This window comes from Castor canadensis, chromosome 6 (genome assembly GCF_047511655.1).
Source record: "Castor canadensis chromosome 6, mCasCan1.hap1v2, whole genome shotgun sequence".
NCBI lineage: Eukaryota > Metazoa > Chordata > Mammalia > Rodentia > Castoridae > Castor > Castor canadensis.
The window spans coordinates 167,871,092-167,889,389 of NC_133391.1; the positions used below are offsets into that span (position 1 = coordinate 167,871,092).

Below are 18,298 nucleotides of genomic sequence, written 5' to 3' on the forward strand. Positions count from 1 at the left end.
CCTGTGCACCAAACGTATCCTAATAAAAATTAAAATAAGCATTAAGTAATTCTTATACAGTTGTAAACAATGACCAGTTTTAACATAATTACAATTGTTACTAAAAGATTTTCTGTGTGTCACTTAACAATACCTTCTATCAACAATTCATTAAGTAAGGTACTTATACATATGTTGATAAAATCATTCTTCTCATTTAAAAATTCTACCATCTATTTACATATTGTTTATTTTCTAATCGCCCCTTAAAAATGCAACAATGTTGCTGTCTGCACATAAGGTGAAGACATGATAAGTACTTTTAAATATTGAAAAAGTCATTGTATTTCTATTTTTCTCAAGCTAACAACATATGGCATATTTCTAATTTTTATGCTAGGATTTCTTTTTTAGTGACTGACATATACTTGGTTTAAAAAAAAAAAAACCCACAAAATTCTTCACGTAGAGTTTTCTTGGTCTCCAGTTCACTGATTTTTTCCCCCAATTTTCATGATGTCTTCCCATGTCTGTTACTTTTTGGGTTGGCTTGCTCTTGTTTTTCTAAGTGTTTAAGATGTATCATCAGACTATATGAGATTGCTTTAGTTTTATGATGGGGTTTAAAATTCCCTCTTAACACTGCCTTTGCTGTGTCCCATAGGTTCTGATAACTTGTGTCCTCATTTTCATTTGAACCTAGGAATTTCTTAATTTCTTTCATAATTTCTTCAGTGACCCATTGGTTGCTCAACAGTGTGTTGTTCAGTCTCCATGAGTTTGAATGGTTGCTATTGATTTCAGTTTTATTCCATTATGGTCTGTTAGAATGCAAGGGATTATTTTAAATTTTTTTGGTTCCCTGGTTTGCTTTTTGACTTAGGTTGTGGTCTGTTTTGGAAAAAGGTCCATGAGCTGCTGAGAAAAAAGTTTAATCTGTTGTCATAGGATGAAATAATATAAATAATCTGTTAAGTCCATTTTGTCCATGGTGGTGTTTAGTTCTAGGATACCTTTATTGATTTTTTGTCTGGATGTTTTGTCTGTTGAAGAAAGTGGGGTATTGAGATCTGCCATAATTATTGTTATCTCATTCTATCTGAAATGCTGAAGAAGTTATTTCTTCTTATACCTGTTTCTGGTTTGAATTTTTAATTTTTAATGTTTAATGAAGAAAGAGCATGAATTTGCTACTGTATTTTAAATTACACTTCTCATTCATTAGAGAAATTGTTATGGTCTAGCACCGTAATAGGTAGCCTGTGTTATAGGCACTAGGGGTGTATCAATGTACAAATCACAGTTTCTTCTTCAAATAGCTCATATTTCACATGTCCTGATTTAATTTAGTTAATCTGTTCATGCCTCTCTAAATGCAAATTCGGTACAATTTCCTAGCAATCTAAACATTAGGTATAGTAATACATATAATTTGAAAATCTTTTCTTAGCTTCCATAGCCTATTAGTTGTGTTTGTATTTAAACTTTCCCTTTTTTGTTTATAAGTAGCAAGCCATTGATAGTCTGGACTGTGTTAGTTGCTAAGACTTCTGTAACAAAATACCACAAGCTGGGTAGCATAAATCATGGAAACTTCTCATGTCACAATTCTGGAGATGAGAAGTCCTTGATCAAGATGTCCTCTGCATGCTCGAGGGACAGTATGTTCTAGCATTTCCACAAGCTCCTGGCAGTTGCTGACATTTTTTGTTATTTCTTCTCATCTGTGACTCCCATTGATCTCTGACTTGGCTTTCTCACAGCCTCTTTCCAAGGACAGTAGTCATGTTGGGTGAGAGGCCAGCTCTGTGGCAGTGTGACCTCATCCTCACTGATTGCATTGTAGAGATGACTGTTTCCAGATAAGTCAGCTGTAAGGTCTTGGAGGGAGGACATCAACATAGGAATCTGGTAAATAGAAGTAGTTCAGTTGGTAACAGTCACTATTTAGTGAAAGATTTATTTAACTGAACAAATATTTATTACCTACATAATAAGTACTGTGCTAGAGGTTAGGTTTACAGCAGTCATTTTTAATTTATATTTTTATATTTCATTATGTGTGTGGTACTGGGGTTTGAACTCAGGGCTTCAGGCTTCCTAGGCAGGTGCTCTACCACTTGAGCCATACCTCCGGCCGCTTTTGCTGTGGTTATTTTTGGAGATAGGGCCTTGCTTTTTTCCAGGCAAGCCTGGACCTTAATTCTCCTGTTTTACCTTCCTGTCATGACTGGGATTACAGCTATGTACCATCATGCCTAGCTTTTCTCTATTGAGATGGAGTCTCCTGAACTTTTTCGCCAGGGCTGGTCTGGATCCGTGATCCTCTCCATTTCAAGCTCCTGGATAGTTTGGGATGGTAATTACAAACCACTCTGCCTAGCATTGGTTGAGAATGGGGGTTTCACAAACTCCCTGCCTGGGCCGTCCCACAACCCCTGTCATCCTGATCTCAGTCTCCCAAGAAGTTAGGATTATAGGCATGACCTATTGCATTGGCATCCAACTTCAGAGCAGTTGAAAAAGCACAAGACATGTAAGAACCTCCCTTTAGGAAGCTGATGGCAAGTCACATTCACTATGGTGTGCTGACTACTTCAAGTCCTAGAAATTGATGGTAAAAGCTGTTTTTCTTTGAATTTGCTCTTCTCACACAGCTATGGTTTCCTTGTCTGTCCTAAGCTGCACTGTCCCTGGAGGGTCAGGTCCCTTGCCATGTCACATTAGATGAGTGGTTGCAAATGCACTAGAGCTCCTGTTTGTGAAGATGGTGGGTCTCTGACCACCCTGTCAGGTACAGGAGAACACTGGTCGTCACCTTCCTGCCTTTGCTTAGAGCTAAGCTCCGGAAGCTTCCTAGGAAGCTTACTTAATGATGCTAACATGACGTATCACATGAAGTTTACTAGGAAAATATAGTTTCCCAGGTAATTATAGTGATTCATTCAAAGAAGGAGCTAGTCATTGCATGTTTAAACCATCGATTCGTCAAAAATCTGGCAACAGGATATGCACGGTTTCTCTAAAAGAATTCACATTAAAGTAAACAACAGGTGCTCCATGAATCCATTAGTTCTACAATTAAAAACAAAGTGATACAGAAGTTCTGAGCTATGCTATTTTATACTGTAACAGATTTTCCAATTTGTAGATTGAGTGAAATAATTACAGCTAGAGATTGCTTTCATTGTAATGGGAATCTGCAAAGACAAAGCATAATTTGGCTTATAGAATTGCATTATTAGATTTCAAAATCTGGAAGGAGTGTGTGTATGTGTGTGTGCGTGTGAGAGAGAGAGAGGGAGAGAGGGAGGGAGAGAGAGAGAGAGAGAGAATATTTCTATCTATCCATTCCTTACCTGGGGCATTCATTATGCTTTCAAGACAAATGACTATAAATTTTGAAAGGTCTTTAGGGAGTTATTACACAACTTCCTAGAAATAAGTATTAAAAATTCTGTAAAGATGTTCATTCTTAAATATCATCTAGGTTTCATTTAGTTAGATAAGGACTTGGTAAAATAAGGCACTCCCTTCTCCTTCTGTTTTGGGATATAGAAAGTTAGAGCCAGGAGGAATTATACATGGTATTACAGCCAATGGCCTCAGTAAGTGACAAAAAGAATTAATCTCAGACAGATTGAGCATGATGAGAATTGGGATTTCAGCTGAATTCCCTTAAATTTACATCATTATCTTAAAAATGGAAGTGTTTGAACCACTTTGGGCTACTGATAATTCATAACTTTTAAACAGATCAAACTACAAGTATCTCATGCTCTCTCTTATATAAGTAAACATAAAAAAAATCAACCTGAAAGTAGAGTCATGATTACTAGGGAGTGGAAAGAATTTGGGGTGTGTGAGAAGGAAAGGAGGGTGATTGTATCATGTGGACACATCACAGTGAATCCCATTAACACGTACAATTAGTATATATTAAGTGTATAGATGAGTGGGGAAAAATATACAATGTATAGTAAAAACCAGCAAGAAAAACTACCTTTAGATTTTCTGGATCAGAAAAAATAATGCAATCTATTATTTTCCCTTTAAAAAACCTGGTTATATGAAATAAAATCAGACCATCAATCCTTTAAAAAGTTACTTTTTATGATTTAATTGATCCAAATAGTGTCAAAATCTTAGGACCATATACCAGTCCATATTTGGCATTTCTAATATGTATCTAGGAGATGAATTATTTGGAACTAGTGAAATAGGAGTCGAACTATTACAGATTTAACTTACAATAAAGAGAAGATCATTTTCTTGAATATTTTCTTCAGCATTGTAATGAAGGAATAGATATTTCTTGTTGAACTCTGTTGTCAGGGCTGATATTTTGTTGAGATGAGGTTGCAGATGCAGGAGGGCTTTTTAAAATTTACTGTTTTCCTCATGTCACACTCCAGCAGGCAGGCTGAGAAGCCGGACAGTTTCAACACAGCAAATATTTGTTTCAGTAGATGATCTGGAACTTATCCAGGAGGAAGTTTGGCAAGAATAAATGGCATCTTCAGGATGATGTTCATTTGCAAGCAGGAATGTCATTTCCTCTGAGAACGTGATTGTCTACTTGTATGTTCAACCACCATTCTCTAAAGACAAGACAAAATGAGTTGTACTTTTTCTCCAGAGGAAAAGAGGGCATGAATTGGAACATGCTCAGAGGACATTACTTTTTGATGAGTAATTAGGTCTTCTTGTTTCATGTTCATGGCTATATTTTCGGATTTTTTGTAAGATAAGAAATGCACCCATTTCATGAGTATCAGACTCAGCGATGATTCTGTGGTAGAGACTGCATTCCATGCAGGGTATTTTGGGAAAAAGTGACTCTTTTTCTGCTTTCACTCATGCAGTATTGAGGCCTATTTCTAACCTCTGTTTCTGGACTGAGCTATGTTAATATTCCTTCAATACAACAGTACTCCAAGTGTTTGAAAAGAGCTGCGGTATGGGTTCCTGATGGTCTTTAAAACAGCCTGGTGCAGTACAAATCAAACATGCCTGTGGGCTGGGGGAGTGGCTCAAGTGGTAGCGCACAGACCTAGCAAGCACAAAGCCCTGAGTTCAGAACCCCATTACTACCTGCCGAAATAACCCAAACAAACAAAAAATCCAAATGTGCGCTTCAGACGTAACAAAACTTTTCTACTAGCCACATTAAAAATGAAAAAAGAAACAAGTCACATTAATAATGTTTGAGTTAACTGAGTGTTGGTGGCTCATGCCTGTAATACTAGCTATTTGGGAGGGTGAGGTAGGAGGATCGTGGTTAAAGGCCAGCCAAGGTGAATAGTTTGTGAGACCCTATTTCCAAAATAACCAGAGAAAATTGGACTAGAGGCATGGCTCAAGTGATAGAGCACTTTCTTTGCATATATGAAGCCCTGAGTTCAAACCCCCATTCAACCAAAATTAATTATTTAATAATGTTTGAGTTAAACCAACAAATCCAACGTATTTTTCAACATATTCAATATCAAAATTATTTAAGAGATAATTCACATTCATTTATTTTGCTGGTGGTCTGCAGTCTGTGGTGTATTTTATGTTTACAGCCTGTCTTAATTCATACTAGCCTCATTTTAAGTGCTAACTAGGTGCTGTGGCCACCATATTGACCAACAAATTCTAAACCAAACATTCCCAGCCTTTGACTATTCTTGACTGTTTTAAAGGTTCGAGTTTGTCTATGCCCTGGTTTAACTGACTTCATCTCCTGAATGATGTTGGTATCTAAAAGGTGTGCCTATGATCTGATTTGCATAATAGCTTAGGCAGTGGTTCTCAAACTTGGATGTGCATGCTAAATCACCTGGAAATCTCTGTAACGTGTGAAGTTTAATTCTGGAGGCAGTAGACTAGGAGATTCTGCATTTCTCATCAGTTCTCAGGTGATAATCGTGCAGCTGGTCCAGGGGCCACACTTGGGGTAGCAGGTGCCTAGGGTGCTTGTTTTGGGGAATCTCTAATTATTGGCTATTCCAGTTGTACACATTATTGCTAAAACTTCTAAGTAGATTTTTTTCCATATGCATTGCTCCCAATCTTTGGCTCTCCATACTGTTCTTATACATTTGTTTTTCTAAACCTAAGTGTGGAATTATGTATTTGTTACTGGTACATCTTACTGGATTCAGTCCATCAATGTGGACTTTGGAGGTCATTGTGGATATATTCAGAATTATCTTTTCCCTTTAAGGGATTCATACATCCCTGATATTATTTGCTCACTATCATCCTTTATGTCAAAAATTGGGCAATATTTTATGCATCAAAATTGCCTTACTGGTGTTATTCATATTGGGAGAATTTAAGCAGCAAGCAATTTGCCAGTTTTATCATTCTCTTTATGTAGAGGTCAAGATCAGCCAATATGGAATCCTGACAAATTCCTTGGTGATACTCAGAAATACGGTGTCTCTCTTGTTGCAATATTTACTAGAAAGTCTTATCAGATAAAAAAGAGGAGAGAAGACATTCTTGTCTTGGGAAGGGTAGCATTCATAAGGGGATATGACTGACAGATACTGTTGGCTCCACAGGCTCAGGAAGTGAGAACTCATGGGCCATCAGAGGAGGAGGTTCTTTGTAAGGTTTTCTTGTGAATGAAAGGGCTCAAGTGATAAGATTTCAGAACCTAAAATATCAGTCCTTGCCATTCTGGTTCATTCCCTGATTTTACAGATTAGAAGATTTAGATATAAAGTAGTTACATGATTTGTCAAGGGACAGGCAGCTAGTTTCTAGACAAGATATAATGTTGCCTTTGCTGAAATGTCATCACCCTGTGGAGTCCTTCATTGGCCCTTCTCTCCATGCCAAGGCTTTACTTCATTTTCTTTCTGACCAGGAGCTGTTAGCCTGGTGTATCTTTGTGTTATGGTTCAACATCTGTGCATGGACTCCAATAACTTTGTCCTTTGAACTTTTTATTTTGGTGCCTGGCAATCAATTTATGACTTAAATACAGAATTCATATGACAAATTTAGATAATACTTTAATGTTAATGACTTGCAGGGTTGGGGAGAGATGGTTTTGTTCGTTTTATGGTCTGAAATTAAATTCTGATCTTGAGAAACCTTATATTGTGGAAGTAGTGTAAGATTAGATGGGACTATCGTGAGAATGAAGGTGACTAAAATGGACTAGTGAGTACAGGGTTACATTAAGGGTGAAAATTGTACTCTGGGAGTTTATTTTGCATTTTTTGTTCATTGTTGCTTATTGTACAGAATTGAAATGATTCCTGGAGAATTTGTGGAAAATTGGACAAGCTGTAGAGTGGGCATCTCAGGTCAAAAATGGGAATATCATTGGCCTTTTGAGTTGTGAGTGAATTGACAGGGATGTGTTCTTGGTGCTTGTGACAGTGTTTGAAATATAGTTTGCTACGTTAATGCCAATTAGGTATTTTGTGTTATTCATTTCTCTGTCACACAGAAAAGTATTATTTAAGTTTTTCAGTGGCTATTTGATAGGATAGATATGCAAATTAAAAACTGGGAGTTTTTAAAATAATCTGTAGATATATGGACATTACACAGAGTCGGGGTGTTCCTTATTATAAAGTTGAATGTATTCCTTACTGATATTGCTTCCTGTTAAAGTTATCTTCTGCCCTTGTGCCTGCTAGTCATTGACAGCAAATTTCAGACTGCTAATTCTGGAGGCCATTTCCCTAAATGGCATTGGACCCTGTTCACATGCACTCATGATTTTTTATTTTTATTCAGTTAGTTAATTAACTTATTTTTGTATTTTGCAGTGCTGGTGATGGAATCCAGGGCCTTGGGCATGCTAGGCAAGCATTCTGCCACTGGGGCCCATCCCAAGGCCCCGACTCTTCAGTAATGTGACGCAATTCAGAACAATTTCAGTGAGTTGAGTTTGTTGCACTTGTATCCAGAGTTTGAAATGTTGGGTCAAAGTCACAGAGAATGAATATCTGACCATTTAATGTCTGTTTATTTCAAAAATAAACATTCACTGTTTATTCACTGTATTACTCAAATCACTGGGCTTCACATTTCTCTGGAAATCAATTCACTGATAATGAAAAAAATTACTCACTAACCTGGGATAATTAATTTTGAGGAACATAAATCCTTTCCTAATACATTCTAAAAATGATTTTCAATGTTTGATAGTGAATAATCAATATTTATGAGGAAACATTATTTATGGTATGTTAAGCAGCTTAATTGAGAGATTTTTATATTGCTCTAGCTTGTGTTTAGGAAATACCCCAAACCTTTTCTTTAGGGTTTTTGGAGTTGCATCAGTAGAGTACTTAACTAATTTTTACTTAGTAATTAAAAATCTTGCATTCATTTTATAGCTTATTTAAGAATAAAAATCAGTTTTTATGGTAACTTAACTTCCCCAGGAGATGTTATCTATTTAAAATCGAATTCATTTGTATTTAAAATGCATCTTTGTGATGGATTTTAGACATATCAATGAATTTAATTATCTTTTTAAAAAGATAGAAGCTGAGTTTAGTGACTTACTTCGCACCAGTGTGGTGCATCAGACTCATGATTTCCTGGGGTAGGCCACAGAAACCTCCACAATTCTCATAGGCTCTCTCTTTTGCTGGAGGTACTCACCTTTGGAGCTCTAAGCCTGCATGTAAGAAATGTGACTACCTGAAGCCGGTCCTCATGCACAGACAACATCAAGACTAAAGAGATACCAAAGAATCCAAATGTACAAGCTCCCAGCTGTTTGCATCTTCCACCCAGGCATCAAGCATGAGCTATCTGTATCCTCAAACACTTACGTTCTGACTGCAAGCACATGCATATCCCAAAATTTACTTAGCGGAGCCCAAGTAACCCTGAAACTGTGATGGATAGCAATAATTAAAACATCATTTTTGTTTTCTTAACTAAGTCTGAGTAGTTTGTCAACTTTGGAACACTATTTTTTAAGGGTTCTTATGAACCTGAATTTTGTAAGCCACAGATCAAGAAACAATTCAGAGCTGTTACGTGGTCTATGCCTCACCCTTTCATCACCAAAACAGACCAAAGTTATTATTGGAGGGATTAAATTTTAGTTTCCTGGGTGGCTAGAAATATAATACCATGCATGGTACCTGATTCTCCTTTAATGTATTTGTGTCTGTATGTCCTCAACTGAGTTCAGTTAATCATTGTTGTCATTATAATTTTCATAATATTCACTGAATTGTTTGATTACTGCTTCTCTCTGTCTTTGAATTACAATAGAATTTTCTTATCTTCATATCTTTGCTATTGTATTTCATCAGATCTAAGAAAATTTGATTTTATAAGTTGCATTATTATGTTAGGTACAATGTGAAAAAAGAGAAGCTGACACATAATTTGAAGATGTAGATTTCAAGGCATGATCCACTGTCAAAGACATTAAAATGTGAAAATTATGTCTTAGTTGGATACAATATAATATTTAATCCAACTACTGTCACTTTCTAGCAAAGATTATTTGAAGAAATCAGGATAGGCTTTAAGGAGTGGTTATGAGATGGTTAAACCTGACCTTTGTTTTATGTAGAACTTAAGGAGTCAAACACTCAAAACTGAACCTTTCTGTAGCAGCTGAGTCATATTACCCATATTTCTCCATGTATACATATATACACAAATATATAGTGAAAGACAAGTCTGGAGAATTAGAAATCTCCTGAGGAGTTAGGCAAGCATACCTAATCAATAAGGCTGAATTGGGACTTTTGGAGAGGACAAATTTTCTACGAAGAGAACATGAGGATACAGAGAAGAGGAGGTGCACAGACTGGTGTGATCAAAGAGAAGCCATGGGAAATTGATTGTCCTGGCACACGGAGATGAGTCAGGGACCCCAGTCATTTGAGGCTGGTGATTTTCCAAGCTGGAGGTAAATGAGAGCTTGTCATAGGGTAATGGCCCTTGTAATTGACAGAGTAAAGGCCTGGAAATAAAACAAAGAACAAAAGTGTATATATTTTTCAGAACTGATTTCTTCTTAAAAGATGACCCAAAGTTCCAGTTACCAACTACTTTGTGGATGTGAGTTACCAAAAAACTGGTGCATTATTATTTCACTCTTTAGAGTGTGCTCGAAGAGTCTTTGAGCTGGGGAAAAAACCCACACCAAAACAAAACAAAATAAACACAAACAACTGTCATATGTGTATATATATACGGATTCAAAAAAGTCTTTGGGCTGGGGTAGGGGAAAGCCAGAACACATCAATCTTTTTGTCCAAAATCTGATTAGTTCACAAGTACTTAATGAGAAAACTGAAAAACATTGAACAGATCCTGTCACTTAAAACCCCAAAGCTAGGGCAGCAGTGGTCCCATTCAGCTCTGAACTGCTATTTGAAGTTGCTAATTCTTACTGTGACTTGTTTTCAATGCTGTTGCCAATGAGGCCTTACCAATTCTGTTTTCATATATTGACCACTACCAATAATGAACTGTTTTCTATTTATGATTTACCAAGCCTTTTAACTCACATCATTACATTTTCTTTCCAAACAACCCTACAATGTTGAATAAGATAAACTTCATATTCTTCTAATGACTTGTTGCTGTCACACAGATAGTATGGGGTTTGACCCTAGGCTTTTTGTTCCTGACAGATAGTAACTGCACATCTTTATAGGGTACAATGTGATGTTGCAGTGCATTTATTTATACATTGTGTATTGGTGAGTTCAGGAGTCTTAGGGTATCCTTCATCACAACCACTTCTTTCATTGTGATCCCAGGTGTTTTGACTGATTTGTTTTGCTCTTTCAGTTTTCTCACCAGCTTTTTATATCATTTAAAGTAGAGATCTAAGAAATGTTGGAATAACCTTATCATATTTTTCATCTTGAAGGGATGTTATAGATGTGTAGTCCCATCTTTGTACTTCAGTCCTAGGGAAATAGGTACCCTGAGAATGGAGGTGGTTTAACCAAAATCACAAAGACAAGTTAACAAGTGTCAGATCTACTGTGATTCCCTAATTATTCTGTGAAAAAGAAACATTTTCCATTTCCTTTGCTGATAATTAAATGCTATGCCCATTCCACCTATGGCTGCCACTATATTTCCCAGAGCTTCCTTGCTTTGAGACATGGACCTTTGGAAGTGGATCATTGGTGGCAATGAATGTTCTCTCCATGCATTGATTTCTTCTCATTCCTCTAAAATGCAGGAGCAGAAACACCATAGGTGACTTGTCAGCTCTCTTGGGATTTCTCTTCCTATGTATCTCCATTGTCAGTATTTAGCATAGCTAAGTGCAATGTGGCAATGAAATTTATGTTACTTCAAAATAAATCTATCCCAAGACTTTAAATTTGGTGCTTTTATTGAATTTATTGCAAATTAGGATTTCTAAAAAATCACCAAACAATGATATGATGTATCTCTTTTCAAATGCAGAGGATTTCTTTATGGGTACTGTATTTCTTTGCTTTAATTTTAAATTGTCCAATGTTTGCTTAGTGGGAACATAAATTGTAAGTGAATAGTATTTTTGTTGGTTCGGTTCTCTTTGGTGGTATTATCTCATTTCTTAAGATGAAAGCAAAATGAGATTTTTTTAGATCCGTACCCAGTAGGAGGCAGAAAGGTATTATGCTTACTTCTTTATCAACAGGCATTCTTATTCATGAAGTAAGGACTGACACTGGTAGCTATTTTCTCTTAGAATGTAGGGAAGACATTTTTTTTTTTTTTTAATCTTAGTGCCTTCTCTTCTGGTCCTAAATATTTTTCTGAGCTTTTCACTATAAATTATGTGTAAAAATGTTTTCCATTGATAAAACATTCTCACCTGTTTCTGAGATATTCCAGATCTTTTATTTGTTAATGTAAAGGGGGATGGTATCACTGAACAATCGAACCAGTCAACATTTTTCTGAATCGTCCATGGGTCAAAAGGAAAACCCAAGAAAAGAAGAAAAGACATTAACATTGAGCTGAATGCAAACAAAAAGGCATGATGTTAAAATTTGTGGCCCACAGCTGAGGTAGCACTAGGAGGGAAATTTATAGCACTAAATGCATACATTAGAAAAGAAGATATATCTCAACCTGGTCTTCCAGCTAAAGAATGTAGGGAAAAAAGGAAATAAGCCCAAAAGCAAACAGAATGGGCAAATTAATAAAAATAATATAAAAAAATCAAGGCAAGGGCACGTCCTTGTTGTTAGTCATCTGACTTTGTACCTTGAAGCCATACCTCCTAAAGGTTCCACCACCTCCCGGTAGTGCCATAGGTTGCTTGTGAAACCTTTAGCATATGGCCCTTTAGGGGACATTTGCCAAATCATAATGGGAATGATCAGTACAATTGACAGACTTCTGACTGGGTTCAGTGCCATATGCCTGTAATTCCAGCTAAGTGAGAGGCAGAGAGGAGTATCACAGTTTGAGGCCAGACTGGACCAAAAACTTAGCAAGACCCTATCTCAAAAACCACGCTGGGGATGGTGGTTCACGTCTGTAATGTGGGAGGTAGAGGTGGAGGGCCTTGGTCCACGACCCACCCCAGGCAAAAGTGAGAGGTCCTATCTGAAAAGTAAAGTGAAATAAAATAGGCTGGGAGCATTGCACAAGAGGGTAGGGTGCTTACCTAGCAAGTGTTAGGTCCAGAGTTCAAATTCCAGTACTGCCACCCCCCCAAATTCTAACATGACTGACAAAGAAAAAGAAAGAAGATGTAATTACCAATATCAGAAATAAAATAGGAAATGTTATTACAGATCCTATAGTTATAAAAATGATAAGGGAATACTATGGATAACTCTAAACATCTAAATTTGGAAATTTAGATGAAATGTAACAAATCTTAAAGAAAGACAAACTACCAGTACTTTCCTCAAATTAAATAAATAGCCTACAGCTGGAGTTTTAAGGAAATTAATGGTTGAAAACCTTCCAGACAAGATATCCCCAGGCATAGGCAGTTTCAGTGGAAAATTCTGCAACATATTTAAATAAGTAACAAGAATTTAACATAGCGTCTGATTTTGTGTACAGAAAGGAGGAAGTACTTCCCAGCCTATTTCATAAGGCTACACTATCCTAATACCAACTCAGACAAAGGCAGTGCAAGGAAAATGACAGGCCATAGACTCAATAATATGGATGTAAGAAATCTTCAAAAAATTACCAAATTGAATCTAGCAGCATATCTAAAATAATTTACCATGACCAATTAGGTTTTATTCTGGAAATTCATAGTTGGTTCGATATTTAAAAAACCAATCAGTGTAATGCACCACGTTTTTTGTCTAATTAAGGAAATTTACATAATCTGATCAACTGATGAAGGAAAATGTAATTGCAAAAATCCAGTGCCTGTTCATGATTTTAAAAATTGCAAATAAAAGAGAACCAAATTTGAAAATGGGCCATTGAGCAGAAATACAGCTATTTTTCTTAAAGAATGACCACATGCTTTCCCCTTAAGGAAAGGGTATTCATCTCACCAGGGCTATCCAGTATTGTGCTAAAGTTCTAGCCAGTGCAATAATGCAAGAAAAATTAATACAAGCCAATCAGATTAAAAAGGAAGAAAACAAAACTATTGCAGAGGATAGGATTGCCTGTGTAGCAATCCTTTCTGCAGAAAGCAAAGTTAGTTTAGTAAAGTCATTGGCTGTAAGGTCAACACACAAAATTAGTTATATGGCTATATGCAATCAAGTAACAAGTAGAAATAAAAATTTAAAAATTCAGTATCTTCTAACAGGAAATACATAGGTATAAACTGAGAAATACAGATGTTGCATCTTTGTTCTGAAAATGACAAAGAACCTTTCAGAGTAGTTTGCAAAGCATAAAGTAAATAGAGAAGAGTTGACATAGTAAAGATAGTGTGCCCCAAAGTGATCTAGTAGATTGAATGCAATTCTGATCAGATCTCAGCAGGAACTTTTACAGAAGCCAGTTCTAAAATATGTAGCTTACTTGATCTCAAAGGCACTATGCTGAGTGAACAAAGACACTCTCAAAAGGTTACATGTATGAGTCCACTTACATGGTTTTCATGAAAAAATGAAACTGTGACAGAGATTCAATTGGGGATTGCCAGTGAGAGATGATCGTACTCCAAAGAGATGCGCGAGGGTGTTTTGGGGATGTGGGTGTCTTCTGTCTCCTGATTTGGTGGCAGTTTCATAGAACTATACACAGAAGGTAGATTTGGTTTATGTGCTGTTTTCTTGGAAACTGTGTATGGTATGAAATGCAGTAATGCTACGTGATAATCAAAAATTCTCCACTACTCAAAAGGGTAATACAAATAGTATTGCACAGATAGTAGCAACTGGTTTCGAAATTTGACTTCTACATAAATGCAAAAACAGTTCTTCACTTATTTGTCTTAGGTATTTGATGAATTTAGTTTAAATGAACCATTATCAAGTATTCTTTCAGAACAATTGGTTGGAAATTGTTTTTGAAAGGTAAATTAAGCTACATTGTAGTGGCGTGTTATCTTTTTATTGTTATCAATTGCCGTTATTAAATTGCTATTTATAATGTTTAGTGCATACTGTTTTGTGAGCATCATAGCTTCGTTTGCGAGTAGGAGGTGCAGGTAGTTAAGGACTAAGTGAGATCTGTGTATGGGTAACATGCAGAGTACAGAGGAGGCGCTGAGTACATTTTTCTTCCCGTCCTTTCTTCACCCATCGACATTCGAATGTTCCCTAGTTCTGTGCTTTTTGCTAGGGTTCTCACCTTGGAATAGGGTAAATGAAAGTACTGTGAGTTAGGAGAGTTGAAAGGGTGTGTTCCTGTATTAGATGGTTCTCATTTCTTCAATAAGGCAGCCAGAAATTATTATTTGATCTGTGATGTAATAAAATTTTACATTCACAAATATTTATATATGACCCCAAGACCATACAGGGTACAGGTGTTCATATATTTAGTTTAACTGAGTGCTTTCAGAGCCTTTTATTTTGCTTATTTACTTATTTAAAGTGACAAACATTTTACATATTTATGGGGAACTATGAATGATGTTTTGATATATGCATATATTGTGAATGATCCAATCATGCTTATTGACATATCTGGCCCTTCATATATTTATCATTTTTGTGGTAAGAGCTTCAATATTTATGTTCAGAAATCAATATTGTACAATGATATGTTTTGGCTTCTCCTTTTATTCATGGAAGAAATGTTAGACTACGTAAGAAAAGTGTACCAGCTATTAATAGGTGTTACAGATTCATGGGTAAAGGGAGTGGGAGACAGAGGCGATGATGTTATTTTGTGAAGCATTTATTTGTATATATATAGGTTTGCTCAGGGGGATAGCTTCGTATTTTTGCAAATATTTTCATGGTACAGATAATTGCTGTGCTACCATTTTGTATTGGTTGTATGCTCTCATTACAGTTTTCCAAAGTCCCCTTTTACCTAACTTATGACCCCGGAGTCCTTCTGGGCTCTGTGGTGAACAATGTACTCCACTCCCTCCTTCAGTGTCCACTTGTTTCTCCCACAAATGATTGCCTCCACATTGGTCCTTTTACCTCTGCAAAGCAATCAAAACTTTTTAAAATTCAAACTTGTTTCATTGTACACTGAGGACTTCATGTAGAATATATGTATAGTAAATTTTTTTGAGACAACGTCTCACTATGTAGCTCAGGCTGGCCTCAAATTCATAGTCTTCTGCGTCTGCCACACGAGTGCTGGGATTACAAGCATATACCACTTGATAATAAAGCTCATTTTTTGGTGGGGGGGGCATGAGTTTGACAAATGTGTACTGTCTTGTAACCATGGCCAAAAGGGACATATGAAATGATGCCACTCTCCCATAAATCTTCCTGCCCAGTTGTAGTCACCTCTTCCCTCTACCCACTTTGGTGACCCTACCTGATTTCTGCCTTGGAATTGGTCTTTTCCAGAATGTCATACAAATACTGTGTGTGGCCCTTTTTGTGGTCTGGCTTCTTTCACTTAGCATAATGAATTTGATGTTCAGCTGTGTTGCATCATACACCAATGAGGAATTAAAAATTTCTGAGTAGTCGTTGAACAGATAAGCATACCTTGTTTGTCCATTTACCAGTTAATGGACTTTTACATTGTTTCTGGGGTTTAGCAGTTATGAATCAATTTATTATAAACATTTGCTTGCAGATACCAAAACTGCTTTTACTTCTCAGATAAACACTGAGAAGAGAATCCACTTTCTTAAGTGTATGCTTAGCTTTTTAAAAAGCCATTCAGCTCTTCCAAAATCACGTTTGCATTCCCCACACAAATGTCTGAGGGTTGCGATTTTTCCACACCCTCCTCAGTTCTGTATAGTTTCATTATATTTGTATTTAATTCATTCTACTAGATAGGTTGAGGTATTTCATTGTACTTGTACTTCGCACTTCTAATGGCCTTGGATTCTAATGGATAATGATATTGAACATGTTTTAGTGTACTATTTGCCATGTGCATCTTTTGTTCTGTAAAGTGTGTGTTGTAATCCTGTGCCAACTTTTTAATTGAATCATTCTTTTTGGAGAATTAGTAGATGTTTTTCTAGCTCCTGTGTACATTCCTTTATCAGGTTATGTGTCTGGAGATACATTATCCTAGTCTTTGGCGTACTTTGTCATTTGCTTGACAGTATATTTCAGAGTGCAGAACTTTTGTATTTTAGTGACATTCAGTGTTTTCATTTTTATCTCTGATGACTCATGTCTTCTGTGTCATATGTGTGAAATATTTGCCTAATTCCTTTGTTTTCTTCTAGAACTTTTGTACATTGTTTACATTAAATCTTTGATCCTTGAAGTTGATGTTTTGCTTATCGTGTGAGGTTCTTTTATGCATGTTTAGTTGTTCTATCATCAGTTGTTGGAAAGACCTTCCTGTCTCCAGTGTGAATGGCGGTACTTCTGAAATCTCTTCATACTCTTATTTTACATGTCCACTCCTATGCCAAAAAGATACTAAGTTATCACTCTAGCTTCATGTTAGTTGAATAGGTTAGTGTAAGTTCTCCAACTTTGCTCCTTTTTTCAACTTCATTTTTAAAATTGTTACAGATTCTATCTTTACCATGCAAAATTTAGTATCAGCTCACCCATTTATATAATTCCAACTGGAATTTTGATTGGGATTATAGTGAATGCAATTATCAATAATATGGAGAGACTTGATGTCTGCACAGTATTGAATCTTCCAATTCACCACACATGTGCACACATACACAAAAGTTTCCTTTAAATCCTTGTGTTGTTGTTCTATAATTTTCCATGTGTAAGTCCTAAAAATATTTTATCACATTTTTACCACATGTTTCTTGTTTCAATGTTGTATTAGTCTTTTTTTTTTTTTTATTGGTGGTACTGGAGTTTGAACTCAGGGCATCACACTTGCTAGGCAGGTGCTCTAACACTTGAGCCACTCCTCCAGTCCTATTTTGGTTTTGGTCTTGTTTATTTCAATTTCTAATTATTCAATACAAGCATTGTACTTAAAAATAGAATTTTCTGTGTTGAGTTTCTATCTTGCAACCTTTCTAAGCAAATTTATTAGTTCTTGAAAGTTTTTGTAGATTCTTTGGGAATCTGTTATAAGCAAGCACTTTGCCTGTGAATAATAACTGTTTTCTTTCTTTCCAAATTATCATTCATTTATTTTCTTTCTTTTATTTTACTAGTTTGAATTTCCAGTGCATTGTTGAACAGGATGGTGAGAGTGTATATAGTTGCTACATAGCCATTATTAATATCATTCAAGCTTTCTTCACTAAGTGTGGTTTGAGCTTTTGTTTTTCTAAATCTACATTGTCAGGTTGATAGTGTTTCCTTTTTTCATTGCTTGCAGGGTTTTTATTGCAGTGTTCAATGTGCTTTTTCTTAATCTGTTGCTATCATAATTTTTTGCTCTGAGATGTAAACTATATTCCTTAATTTTGAGTGTTGAACAATTATTGTACTTGGGATAAACCACAATTAGTTGGGATATATTATACATAATATATATTTCTGATTTCAGTGTGCTAATGATGTGTTAAGGTTTATTTGTCCATCATGGTTTTTCTTATTGTACTGATTTTATTAGAATGCACGTCTAGATTTTGGTGTGAGCTAAAGATTCAGAAGTAGACAACCCTGCTCTCCATTCTTGTATAATTCCTCTCGAATGAGCTTTGGCAGTTTGTGTCTTTCAGGGAGTTTACAATTTTATCTCTGTTACTAAAGATGATTACCATAAATTTGAAATAATATTTCCCTGTTTTCCTTTTAAATTCTCTAGGATCTGTAGTATGTATCATTTTGTTCTTTGTATCAGTATTTTATATATC

The 18,298-nt window shown here is 36.0% G+C and overlaps 1 protein-coding gene across 5 annotated transcripts in view; it reads left to right on the top strand.

Annotated features, from left to right (window-relative positions):
- Ctnnd2 (catenin delta 2) overlaps window positions 1-18,298 on the top strand; it is an 858,282-nt gene that overhangs the window by 58,183 nt on the left and 781,801 nt on the right. For 3 of the 5 annotated variants that reach the window (XM_074077729.1, XM_074077728.1, XM_074077727.1), the window contains one exon: window positions 7,758-7,868. The exons of the other annotated variants lie outside the window; for them this stretch is intronic. The gene's annotated coding sequence lies outside the window, so the exon portion shown is untranslated. Of the gene's footprint in view, window positions 1-7,757; window positions 7,869-18,298 lie in introns of those variants that run through there. 5 annotated transcript variants of the gene reach the window in all.